The sequence below is a fragment of the Melopsittacus undulatus genome, chromosome 4 (assembly GCF_012275295.1).
Source record: "Melopsittacus undulatus isolate bMelUnd1 chromosome 4, bMelUnd1.mat.Z, whole genome shotgun sequence".
NCBI classification, from domain to species: Eukaryota; Metazoa; Chordata; class Aves; order Psittaciformes; family Psittaculidae; genus Melopsittacus; species Melopsittacus undulatus.
The window spans coordinates 943,692-956,902 of record NC_047530.1 but is presented as its reverse complement, the minus strand read 5'-3'; the positions used below and the strand labels follow the sequence as shown (position 1 = coordinate 956,902).

General features: G+C 56.4%; 1 protein-coding gene across 1 annotated transcript in view; it reads right to left on the bottom strand.

Annotated features, from left to right (window-relative positions):
* Positions 1-11,755, bottom strand: part of BAHD1 (bromo adjacent homology domain containing 1) — a 41,323-nt gene extending 29,568 nt beyond the window's left edge. The window contains exon 1 of the mRNA XM_034061482.1: positions 11,641-11,755. The gene's annotated coding sequence lies outside the window, so the exon portion shown is untranslated. The remainder of the gene's footprint in view (positions 1-11,640) is intronic.
* Between the last annotated feature and the right edge of the window lie 1,456 nt (positions 11,756-13,211).

Genomic DNA, 13,211 nt, shown 5'->3' with positions numbered 1-13,211 from the left:
ACCCCAGCAACAGATGTAGGAGGTTCCCTGGGGGCAGGCCTGGTATTACTCAGTACTTTATGAGCAAGTTATGGAGTATTTTATTAGTAAGACATAGGCTCACTTGCTGGTAACACCTGGGGGAGACAGCAAGGCAGAAGATGAGCTATGGGTCCACACATGGCCTTGATGGACCAGAGAAACAGCTAAAGAACAGCTCCAGCTGGCCCATGTCCTGTGCTGAATATGGGGTGAGTAGTGAGGGTGAAGGAGTCGGAGGTGATCAAGGAGAGGGTGCAGGGGCTGAGCTCATGCGGGTGGAGAGAAAAGCTGCTACCATGTAAGACGATGGTGACAGGGCTTCCTCCAGGGAATGAGAGGAGAAGGAAAGGATTTCAACTGCACTTAGGGAGGCTTAGAAGCCTTTTATGACAGCTTTCCCTTCTGCTGGGCAAGAAAAGGCAGGAGAAAGCCTGAAGAAGTGGAGATTAAAAGAAATACGTCTGCCAGCAACAGCTTGGTTCAGTTCATCCCTGCCCCACAGCAGGGTGACTACAACTGTTTCAAGCTCCTTTCCTATACACAGGTAGACATGACTCAAAGAATCCCAGCCTGGTTTGGGTTGAAGGGAGCTTAAAGCTCCTCCAGCTCCAACCCCTTCCACTGGAGCAGCTGCTCCAAGCCCCTGTGTCCAACCTGGCCTTGAGCACTGCCAGGGATGGGGCAGCTGCATCTGAGTGTGCTGAGTACTGGGTACAAGAGTCCTACATCCTTCCTGGGATGGTTTGAGAACACAAACCTCCTCCAATGTGGTGCTCCCTCCAACTCTGCCTTCAAGGGGAATGTATTTGTAATGGGGAATAAAGAACAAAACTTCTGAGGGCCTCTTAGCACTGACAAGTGGAGAAACAAAACAGTCATCACTGTTACCCCTTGGTTGTCAGCTACAGCATTTGAGAACATCGAGATGCTCCACACAGGGAGCAGATGGATGGGGAAGAGGAAGACACCCTCATACACCCAAGTCACCAGTGTGAGAGTACCAGGGTAAAGGTGCAAACAGCTTAGAGCTACAGATACAGCAGGCTGGGGGTTAGGGTTAGGGTGCTCTGACCAGCATGGTGCTCTGACCAGCAAGGCCATGGAGGGATGCAGCAGTAGGAGATGCTTGCAGGTACCAGTCCAGCAGCAGGAGAGCAGGGAGGAGGCTTCCAGGAGCTGCTGAAGACACCAGGATGTCTGTGCAGGCTCTGCTTTCCCATGCATGCGGAGGGTAAACAGCTGATAAGGAGCTATGTGCTGCACCAGGAGCCTCAGCCCCAAGGCCAACTCCCTGCACCTGGATACCAGCCTCCCTAGGGCCAGGAGATGGGATCCAAAGAGGGTCTGATGCTGGACAACAGCTCCAAAGAGCTCTGAGCAGAGGAGTTCCTGCCTCATCTCACAGTTACAAGGCACAAGGATACAACAGACCCGGGTAGCAGAACCTCAGCTCCTCCTTCAGCTGTTTGTCACTGTAAAGCATGTGAAGCCTGAGCGTGCCAGCAGCATTCTTTACACTAAAAAGACAGCTAATGCCCTGGTTTAGAGCTGCAGAGCGAGAACCTCACAACCCATTTCAATAACTAAGATCAATGTTGTATTTAACAGCTGCATTAACAGGCAGGAATACACTGCTCCTAGGGAAGGGAGGCAGTGACAAGCTGCCTTCTCTACTATTCAACCCCTCAATTAGAGATGAAGGCAGCTAAATGGGGAGGAGAACCCCCTGTTTCTTCAGCCCAAACTCTAACCCTAACCCTAACCCTCTCAGACACCAGACCTGCTGCTCCCAGTGATGCTTCCCAGAGCCCTGTGCCTGTTCTCTGCTGAGCTGGGACCTGCTCTAACCTATGGGCTTCCTTCCACATCTCTAAAAGGCTGAGCCTGGTAAGTGCCTGGAAACTCCCATAGATAAAAGCTGAGCCCTCGGGGCACGGCAGCACCTTCACTGGTCTGAGCCATCAGATCCCACTATTCAGCTGCTTCCCTGCTCCTCGGGCAATGCAAATCACTCCTGCTGCCCTCCCAAACAGTGCAGACACCAGTGACAGCAGCAAGATGCTTCTTGCTTCTTTAATGTGACCATGACACTGATCTTCCTTTTACCTAAAGGCTTCCAATTTGTTATATGTATATAAGGGAAGACTTCTAAACAGGGAGACAGCATTCACAGCTTGCTTTGTTCAGCTGAGGGGCTGGGCAGGTTTTTATGCACTGCATGAGTTTTCCAGCCTGACAGAAAGGAAAGAAAATGAGGATCACACTACACAAACCCAGGATCTATATGGGAAAGTGTAAAGCTCTAATACAAACCCAGGATCTATATGGGAAAGTGCAAAGCTCTACTACAAACCCAGGATCTATATGGGAAAGCTCTACTACAAACCCAGGATCTATATGGGAAAGCTCTACTACAAAGCCAGGATCTATATGGGAAAGCTCTAATACAAATCCAGGATCTATATGGGAAAGCTCTACTACAAACCCAGGATCTATATGGGAAAGCTCTAATACAAACCCAGGATCTACATGGGAAAGTGTAAAGCTCTACTACAAACCCAGGATCTATATGGGAAAGCTCTACTACAAACCCAGGATCTATATGGGAAAGCTCTGATACAAACCCAGGATCTATATGGGAAAGTGCAAAGCTCCCAAGAGGCGGAATGAGGCCTCGGGGGCAGCACCTGGAACCACTTTCCCCCTTCTTTTTGTGTTTTTAAATTGCCCAGGTTTCACTTACACCCAACAGACCCTTCCAAGGGGAACTCCATCAGCTCCAAGCACTCCAACCACTGCTCTATATGGGGCTATTATAGCCAAGGAGGGTTTAATCATGGTAAAGCACTGGGAAGCAGGAAGCTGCTGTGGGGCTGGCATCCCCACCCTCCGTGGTCCATTCCTCACCATCGCCTCTGATGGTTTCCTTGGAAACATATGTAAGCTTAAATTGGATTGACATTCACTTAGTGGACAGATGGAGTTTGGAACAGCCCAGCGCCTGAAACCCAAGGCCGAGCCTTGGGATGCGTCACTTCCCAGTACAAAACCCACCCTCCCCGAGGTCCCCAAACCCCCAAACTTTGGGGGAAGGTTAAGGACTGTCTCATTACTGAGTAATGAGCTTTGAGGTGGCATCAGAGGCAAGGTCAGTGATTCCCCATTGTGTTGAGTGAAAGCATGGGGCTGAGCACGCGACAGCAGTTTTGTCACTGCATCTTTGTTAAGACAACACAAGTTCTTAAGCTCATTAGTGGTTTTAGGCAGGAGGAATGATGGAAATCACACATTCGGAGTGCAGACAAGAGCCTTCTGCAGGTAGCAATGTGCTGTCTGCACTGTAACCACGCTATCCGCATCACAGACCTCAGACCAGCCTGAAGTTGTTCCAAAGGATCCATGCTGACCCATAGCTCCTTCTTCCCAGCACGGAGAGGGGAAGGTTTTAATCACACCTCCATAGCCCCAGAGGTGTCAGGACTGTGATTTCAGCCAAGCTGGTAATTTATGCTGAAGTGGGAATGATTCCCTGGCTGCATGGGAAGAAAGGGAAACGGGGAGAAAGGAAAATGGCTTTTTATGGAAGGCTTTCCCAATCACACTGCTCTAATGGGGTTTGAAAGGAGTCACCTCTTTGCAACCAGGACACAGCACAAAGCCCAAATAACTACGTACCTAAAGATCTTACATGAAATCCAGCATCTAAGAAAGGGAGAGCCAAGATGACAGGGAAAAGGGGGGCAGACAGTGCTTCCCCACTGCCTCACCATGCACTACCCATGACACGCTGGGGTTTGTATGTACCACTTCCAGGTAATTAGGGCTGTGCAAGACTCGGGGTTATAAAGTGACTGTCTATGGCACAAAGCCCCAAAACGCCTGGTTCACTTCCCTGGCTTGTGCAATTTGCTGCAACCTAAGGAATCCCCAGGTTGGGAATTACCTGTCCCATCACCTGCAGTTCAACCAGGGCTTTAAGAGGAATTCCTTCTCTCTCTACATGATTACAGCTGTCACATCCTCTTTCTTCACTCCCCTGCTCACCTTGGGCAGATCTGCTGCATCTCCTCACTCTAACCACCTCCAACCTGGCTTCCTTGAGCTGACTTTGCCCAAACTAAACAAAGAGAGCAAACCAAACACGCCTCTTGCATCTGGTTTGTAGTTGCTGCTTTTCAAATTAAACCAAGCCCAAACCTCCTGCTGCCCTCTCATTTCCTTCCCCAGCCTTTGCTCTCCTCCTCCTCCGCCTCCCAAACCTCCCCCGTTTATCACGATGTGATTATTGCTGTTTACCCCTCGCTGCCTGCATCCCCCATTGCCTCTCCATCCTTCCTCCCCCAGAGGGAGATGCCTCCATGCCCCTTCCCGTGGGATCCACAGCGCTCAATGCACAAGGACAAGCCGGAGCTTCCGTTGTGCGGCACAGAGAGGAGCCGCCTCCATCCACAGCCTCTGTACTTGGAGGAACTTCCCCCCGCTGCCAATTCCAGCCTTCATTCCAGGTCCTCTGCGCTCCCAGCCCCAATGCAGACCAGCGGCGGAGGACACGGTGCTGCTGCGGGAGGCAGGCTACAGCTTTGCTGTTCCAGTGCTTTACACAGGCCACAGGCAGGAACAATAGAGCCATGCACCGTGTGTGTAGGAAGCAGCGATGCCCGTGGATCTCAATGCTTCCCCACACCAGTTAAAGGATGGTAATTCAGATGCTGGGGGGGAAAGAGCCTCAGCTGCCAGCAAAGCGGTTTTATTTATTCAAATCGATGCTAGAAAATGCCACCTTTTTATTTCTAAGAGCATCGTAAATAAGTTGAAATATTGATAGAGATGCAGTCACTAAAAGCCAGGATCTTCTATTTAAACACAAATAACCGAGCCTGCTGAGCTGGGCAAGCTGCGGGGTTTGGAAGCATGAGAAAGCCCTTTAGAAACCTGCCTGAAGAACAATGGGGGCCACAAGCACTCCTGGGATGTGGCTCACGAAGGCAGGGGAGGGGGGGATATAAAAACCATCATGTTTAGTCACACCTTTGTTTGAGAGAAGTGGGACACGAGGAGCACAGCAGCTGACAGCCCTAAACTGAAACCACCACACGTTTAACACCATAGCCAAACCACTCCATTCAGCCCCACAGGAGCCCTCCTGCTGCACAGGCAGCTCCTGGAAGAGCTTTCATCCCTGACACACATGTTACAGCCACAACACAGGCATCCCAAAGCCTCCCCACACCAAGCTGGTCTCCAGCACTGATGTGAGGCTCAATGTGCCAATGATAAATGAGACTCTGCTGCTGCCACCAGACTCTCCATCCTAATGCTTGGCTGCACGTGTTGCAGTAAACACCCCTCAGACCCCACACTGCCTGTCTCTAAATGCCATTGAAACAGCAAAGGAAGGAGACTTACAAAGTGCATGACTGAAGGCAGCCCTCAGCAAGAACCCAACTGAGCATCTTCACTGCAGATGCACCTACAACCTCAGTCAGAATTGTAAGGAAAGGTGCTAAAAGCAGCATTCCCAGCCCTGCCACGTGTGAACAGTGAGGACGTAAAGCCCTGAGCATGCTGTGCTCTCCGGGAGCTGACACACATTCCTTCCCCAGCTTAATAGGTGTTTATTTGCTAGACTCCACTGCTACCGGCACAGCTTGGACACCAAGTGGGAACGCTCCACGCCACAGGGCTTATGGGGTGTTAAACTGTGTGTTCCCAAGGCTTTTAGCTGGCTGAGGAAAGACAGGTTTGGTGGCACATCACCCTGATGACATTTAACAGCTGTGTAAGTAGAGCACAGGGTCACACCTGAGCCAACTGAGGCAAGAACAAGTGTCCCTCATCCCGGTTTTGACTCACATCAAGTTAATGACCACACACCCTGTCCGGAAGACTCCATGTGATTCAATGTGTATCAGTGATAAGGAACGTGAGCAGCAGCAGGGACAGGGTTAGGGTTAGAACATCATCACCCCCCCAGTCCTGATCCAGCTCTGGGGCAGCAGCACAAGAGGGACATGGAGCTGTTGGAGGGAGGGCAGAGGAGGCCATGGAGATGCTGTGAAGGCTGGAGCAGATCCCATAGGAGCCAGGCTGAGAGAGCTGGGCTGGGGCAGCCTGGACAAGAGAAGGCTCCTGAAGGGGAGACCTGAGAGCAGCTCCAGTGCCTAAAGGGGCTGCAGGAAAGCTGGAGAGGGGCTTGGGACAAGGGATGTAGGGACAGGCCAAGGGGAATGGCTTGAACCTGCCCAAGAGAGGGGAGACTGAGCTGAGCTCTGAGGCAGAAGCTGTTCCCTGGGAGGGTGCTGAGGCGCTGGCACAGGGTGCCCAGAGAAGCTGTGGCTGCCCCATCCCTGGCAGTGCTCAAGGCCAGGTTGGACACAGGGGCTTGGAGCAGCTGCTCCAGTGGAAGGGGTTGGAGCTGGAGGAGCTTTAAAGTCCCTTCCGACATGAACCAGTCTGGGATTGTGTGATTAGTGGAATGTGGGAAATACACTCCCTTCTCCAGACAAGTTATCCTCCCTTTCAGCTGCCCATGGCCAGCAGCAGAGCCCAGCACTGCCTAACCCAGCTTAGGGGCTTCCAGCACAACTTAACTTGAAATGTTCTTTGTACATGTTATTACTGGAATATTGACAGCTCAGGGATGTGTAAGAGAGGTTCCGGCTGCTCTCTTCACCCAGCTGGCTGCACTTCACATCACACCAGCTCTCCATGCTCTCTATTTCATGGGGGTTTGCACCCCCATTGCCAGAGAAGGAATAACGTGTAACAGATGAATTAAATCCCAATGGCACAAATAGGGGACAGAGAATGGGCAAAATGATGAATTTTAAACCACATTTGGACTTCTCCTTAATGACATCCTTTGGTTTAGCTTTGCAATGATAACATCAGTCCCTCCTTTCCCTTTAGAGCTAGATAAGGATTTCCACTGTGCTGTTCTTCCAGGAGAAGATGTTTTATACTCTCAGGTGAAACATCACTGTGACTCCACTTTAGTCTATGTTCCTATAATAAAGCTTCATGCTACAATATCAACCCTGGACACTAAGTGGATAAAGGCCTATTGCACTGCCCCACACAATCACATTCCTTTCTGTCTTAAGAAATAAAACTAGCAGTATTACATTTAAGTGCATTTTCCCTACCTCAAGAATACTGGTTGGTGGTGCAGGGGCTGCAAGTGTGAAAGCTGATACTGTAATGATCTTGTAACAGCCAACTCATTCACTCCGAGCAGCAACCTGGCCATGAGTTTTAATCTACACTGTCCCCATCAGTGTTCAAGGCCAGGCTGGATGGGGCTTGGAGCAACCTGATCTAGTGGAAGGTGTCCCTGATCGCAGCAGGGGTGGAACTGGATGAGCTTCAAGGTCCCTTCCAACCCACTCTTTGACCCTGTGATTTTCTGCCACTGCCTTTGGTCCAAAGGAAAAGGAGGTGGCTGTGCTGACAGCAATGAGTGTTCCTCAAGCCTCTCCGTCCCCCAAGCCTTAGGGCCATGATGCTGAAGCAAGGAGCACCCCCAGGTCCTGCCTGCAAAGCCTCCCTCTTCTCTTTCTTCCCCTTTAAACACAGTTTGCATCCACAAGCTCCAACCACTTCCCAGCCTTCCACTTTGAGGGAATACCAGCAGACACAAATCCACAGCCACAGAGCTACACAGGCAGCTACAGGCACACACAGGCTGTGAAGACCAGAGGACAGGGTGAGCAAGCCCCTGGGACCACCAAGTGTCCCTAATGTCACACACAGGCTGTGCTGGCCCCGACAGCACCGGCTTGTGTCCAAAGCTATTCTTAGTGTTACAACTGCTTTGGAGGGTTTCTTTTGGGTGTTTTTTCCTGTATTTCCCCACTGTTTCATATATATACCAAGTTCCATATATATACTGTCCCATATATATACCATAACAAGATGATACCTGGGACTTGATTAGTTCGGGTGGCTGGGCATGAAGCAGGGGTTACTTCCATGGGGTGTATCACCAGGGTTAACTGAGTAGTAGATAAGGCAGAAAAGGCTGAGCACACCTCTGGATGTTAGCCCCACCAGATGTAATCATTTCTTTCCTCCTGATGCAGACAGTGACTGTGCCTTTGCCTATGATGCCCAGTTAGCTTTCAGCTGTTTACTTGGGATGGATTTGCTCCCAAGGGCTTGTTTTCAGCACTGCAGTACTACTAGAACAGCACTTGCTGAAGGGGGTATATCCCCCCAGATCATCCCCAAGTGCTATCTAAATGAGACACCCACAGACTGCACCAGCACGTGTGTCCCACCGGCTGTGCAGCAGCACTTCACACCCTCGGAGCTAACAGAATCAGCTTAGGTTCTGCCCAGAGAGAGCAAATAACCCCAACTACATGAGGCTGTCAGGCAGAAAGGTGGTGCAGATGGCTGGACAGAGCACCAACATCAGACTAACCCATGGAGTTGGATGGGAAAACCTCAGTGGCTTCGGAAATAACAACATTCCTGCCACAGGAGTGGGGCTGTGACCGGTCTTCCCCCAAATGCCACATTTCTAAGTGGTGTTATATTGTCCTGTGCAATTGTCACTGCCAAACCACAGCAACCAGAGCATCCCGCAAGGATCCACCCCTCACATAGAGGGAGGAATGACTTTCACCCGCAGGTTTGGTGTTTCCTGGTGGATTTACAGCTGCGAGTGATGCTCCACTTCACATGGCAGCAACACAGTTCTGCCTGAGCAGAGCAGCTGGAAAGGCTACACCACTGCTCTGTTTAAAACACTGCACTGAATTCATTGGGAAAACAAACAGAAATCAATGTTTCAACCCAAAATGCCCTGTTAAATCAGACTAACACAGTTTCCTATCGCGAGCAAATATTTAGACAGTTCCAGCTGAAGCTGGAGAAGGACTCAGGTAGCCAAGACCTGCCAAACGTGAAGGATGGCTCGGGATGAATATGTTAGCAGGGTATTTCTGTTAAAGCCATCAGCAGTGTGCTGGTATTTAAATCACATTAAGGTTTCACAAGCATCAGTCTATCATCCAGCTCGTGTCACGCTCCCTCTCACAACTATAAGGGCTGAAACCCTTAACACAAGTCCCTAGGACACAACCCTGCAACCGCAGCACCAAAGATCATCCCGAGCCCATCAGGCTGGAGCAAGAGCTCCCTAATTGTGGCAAACTGATGGACAGATCAATTAAGCAGGCGAGCAAAAAGCCTTTAGCTTCGAGGTGCTGGCAATGACGGTTTCAGATGGGAAGCGAGCACCAGGGGCAGCTGTATTCTTGACAACAAAACCAGAACCTCTTTCAGATCAGCACTTGTGGAAAGAGAAAGAGGGAAGGGAAGGGGGGAGGTAAGGAATAAAAGAGGCAAATAGAACAGATCCCAAATGCTCCAATTCAAGTTATGGGGGCTGCTCTATTGGAAGCGAGGGGGTCCCCGTGCCCGGTGTGAGCATCCCTGTGGCTGCTGTCAGGGAGCCCTCGCTCTGCTGGGATCTGCCCAGTCACATGCGCTGGCTCCTGCGCCTTGGAGAAGCAGCTGGAAAAGAGGGAGCCAGCGGAGCTGCCTCCATTAGGAGCCACACAAAAGGAGAAGAGGAAACGAGCCCTGGGCCACCGGAGCTACCGGCAGGAAAGCGGCATGCCCGGAGCCACGGAGAACACGCGGCCCACGACGGGGATCCCAACTCCTCTACCGTGCCCCGCACAGCTCCGCTCGATGCCACCTGCGCACCGCGACACCGAACGGGGCATCCACGGCACCGCACGGGGCATCCACGGCACCGAACGGGGCACCCAAGGCACCGAACGGGGCACCCACGGCACCGAACGGGCCATCCACGGCACCGAACGGGCCATCCACGGCACCGAACGGGCCATCCACGGCACCGAACGGGGCACCCACGGAACCGAACGGGGCGTCCACGGCACCCAACGGGGCACCCACGGCACCGAACGGGGCACCCACGGCACCGCACGGGGCATCCAGGGCACCGCACGGGGCACCCACGGCACCCAACGGGGCACCCACGGCACCCAACGGGGCATCCACGGCTCCGCTCCCTTCGGTAACGGCCGCCCAAGCCACGGTCCTACCCCCCCGCCCAAGGCAAACTTCGGGCCGGGCAGAGCCGGTTCCGCCGCCGGCCGCCGCCCCGGCAGGGAGAGCGGAGGGATCGGCCCCGACAGCCCTCGGGAATCGCCTCCGGAGCGGGGATAGAGACAAACCCTTCCCTGCCCTGCTGAGCGGACCCCGGGGCCATAGCACACACAGCACCCCCCACATAGAGACCGGGCCCGCACCGGCCCTCCGGGGCCACAACACACACAGAGACCGGGCCCGCATCGGCCCCATAGCACACACAACACCCCCCACATAGAGACCGGACCCGCATCGGACCCCGGGGCCACAACACACACAGAGAGCCCGCACCGGCCCCATAGCACACACAGAGACCGAGCCCTCACCGGCCCCATAGCACACACAACACCCCCCACATAGAGACCGGACCCGCATCGGGCCCCCGGGGCCACAACACACACAGAGACCGGGCCCGCACCGGCCCCATAGCACACACAGAGACCGAGTCCACACCGGGGGCACAGCACATACAACACCCCTTGCACACACAGAGACCGGGTCCGCACCGGCCCCACAGCACACACAACACCCCCCCACATACAGAGACAGAGCCCGCACCGGCCCCCCAGCCTCACAGCACACACAACAACCCCCGCCCCACAGACCGAGCCCGCACCGGCCCCATAGCACACACAGCACACCCTCCCACAGACCGAGTCCGCACCGGCCCCCGGGACCACAGCACGGCCCCCCCCACAGAGACCGAGCCCGCACCGGCCCCATAGCACACACAGCACACCCTCCCACAGACCGAGTCCGCACCGGCCCCCGGGACCACAGCACGGCCCCCCCCACAGAGACCGAGCCCGCACCGGCCCCATAGCACACACAGCACACCCTCCCACAGACCGAGTCCGCACCGGCCCCCGGGACCACAGCACGGCCCCCCCCACAGAGACCGAGCCCGCACCGGCCCCACAGCACACACAGCACACCCTCCCATAGACCGAGCCCGCACCGGGGCCACAGCACACACAGCACCCCACACAGACCGAGCCCGCACCGGCCCCACAGCACACACAGCACACCCTCCCATAGACCGAGCCCGCACCGGCCCCACAGTACACACACACCCCCCACACACAGACCGAGCCCGCACCGGCCCCACAGTACACACACACCCCCCACACACAGACCGAGCCCGCACCGGTCCCCGGCCCCCCGCAACTTCCCATCCCGGAGGCCTGGCCCCGGCCGCCTTTGTCCTGCGGAGCCTCCGGTGCTCGGACCCGCGGCCAGGGCCCGAGGGCCGGGGCTCGGGTGGGCCGGGCCCGTTAACGGCCGCCGCGCGCGCCCAACGGCCACCAGCACCTGAGGGGAGCCCGGCCCGGCCCCACCTGCAGCCGAGGCCGCTGCCCGGAGCCCTCCGGGGGCACCGGAGCCTTCACCGGAGGGCGGACAGGAAACTTCCCGGTCCCCCCCCCCCCCCTCCGGGGCAGCACCTGCTGCCGGCCCCGAGCTCTGCGGGCTCCTCAGGGCCGCGTGGGCACTCACCGGGGCTCGGCTCCCGCAGGCCGCGGCTGGGGACGGATCCAGCGACGGGAGCGCTCCCGAGTCCCGGGCTCGGTGCTGCTGCGTCAGCGCCGCCTCCTCCTCCTCCTCCTCCGCCGCCGCCGCCTCGGCTGCGGGATGGGGCTGAGGCGGCGCCGCCGCCGCCCGCCCTCCCCTCAGGGCGTCGCGATCGGGGCGGGCGGCGCAGAGGCCGGGGGGGAACGGGGGGAACCGGAGGGGAACCGGAGGGGGGGGAACAACCGGAGGGGACCGGGGGGGGGGACGGGGGGAGGCTCCGCTCTCCGCCGCCGCCGCCGCGAACTCCCCGCAAGCCGCTCGCCCCTCCGGCCTCCTTCCTACTTCCTCGTCCGAAGCCAATCGCCGCCCGCCGCTCCGCGCTCGCTCCGCCGCCGCGGCCAATCACGAGCGGCCCTGCTCGCCCCCACCGGCCAATCACAGCGGTTGGCCCCGCCCCTCACTACCCCCCCCACCCCTCCCCGCCTCACCGCCCCGCTGCCCCCCCCCCCACCTCCCGGTGCCGCCCCCCCCCCGTCCCGTCCCGGGGCTCCCCTCGCAGCCCCGGTTCCCCCCCCCCCCTGCACCGCGGCCCTACCGGGGGCCCCGCCCCCCGCTCCCCCCGGGGGGGGCACAGCGGAGCTGGGGGGGGGGGGGAACCGGGGAACCCCCGACCTGCGCCGGTCCCTCCGCGGGTGTGTCCCCCCCCCACTGGCAGCACCCCCCCCCCCGGCCGTAACCCAGCGGCCCCGGAGCCGTCACCGGACCCCCCCCCCCCCGGGACACCGGGCACCGGAACCCCCCGGTCCCGGTGGGGTCCCCGGAACCGTGTCCTTGTGCCCCAGCTCTGGGGCGGTGCAGCCCCGGACACGGTGTGGACGTGGGGACTTCGGGGCCATCGCTCCACGGGCACCGGTGTAGGTGAAGGTCAGGGCCCCCTGTGTGGGTGCTGCCATCCGAGCAGCCCCGGAGCCCCATCGGTGCAATGCCAACGGGGGTAACGGGGTGCCCCACAGTGACCCCGTGTAGCCCGTCCCCACCGGGACACGGTGTGTCCTCAGCAGACGTGGTCTTCGTGGGCTCCACCAACAGGCCTGAGGCACAGCAGTGTTTTCCTCATCCCAACCAGGACAGTGTCCGGAATTCAACGTATTCTCCTCAAAACCGGGTTTATACACCCGAAGGAGAGAGCTACAGCAAACCCCGGCTGTTATGGGACCGGTGATGGGGTAGCTTTGGCAGCACCACAGTCCCCTACTGATGAAGTTCCTGTCTCAGCTGCAGAACGGGTGTTTTTTGTTGTCCTGTTTCTTTTAAACCTAGGAAACTCCTGAGAAGCGGAACACCAACACATGGGACAAGCAACCCAAAGTACACCAGGACAGAAAACACACACACAGGGTGTTAAACTCCCCCAGGTCCTGAGGATCTGCTTGGAATACAGCTAAACTGCAGGAACACCGCTAACATACTGCCTTGTGGTCCTAAATCCACAAGGATCCCACAAGCAGGAGCAAGATCAGTCCCTGCTGTGATCTTAGCAGGACCCCGATGCTATG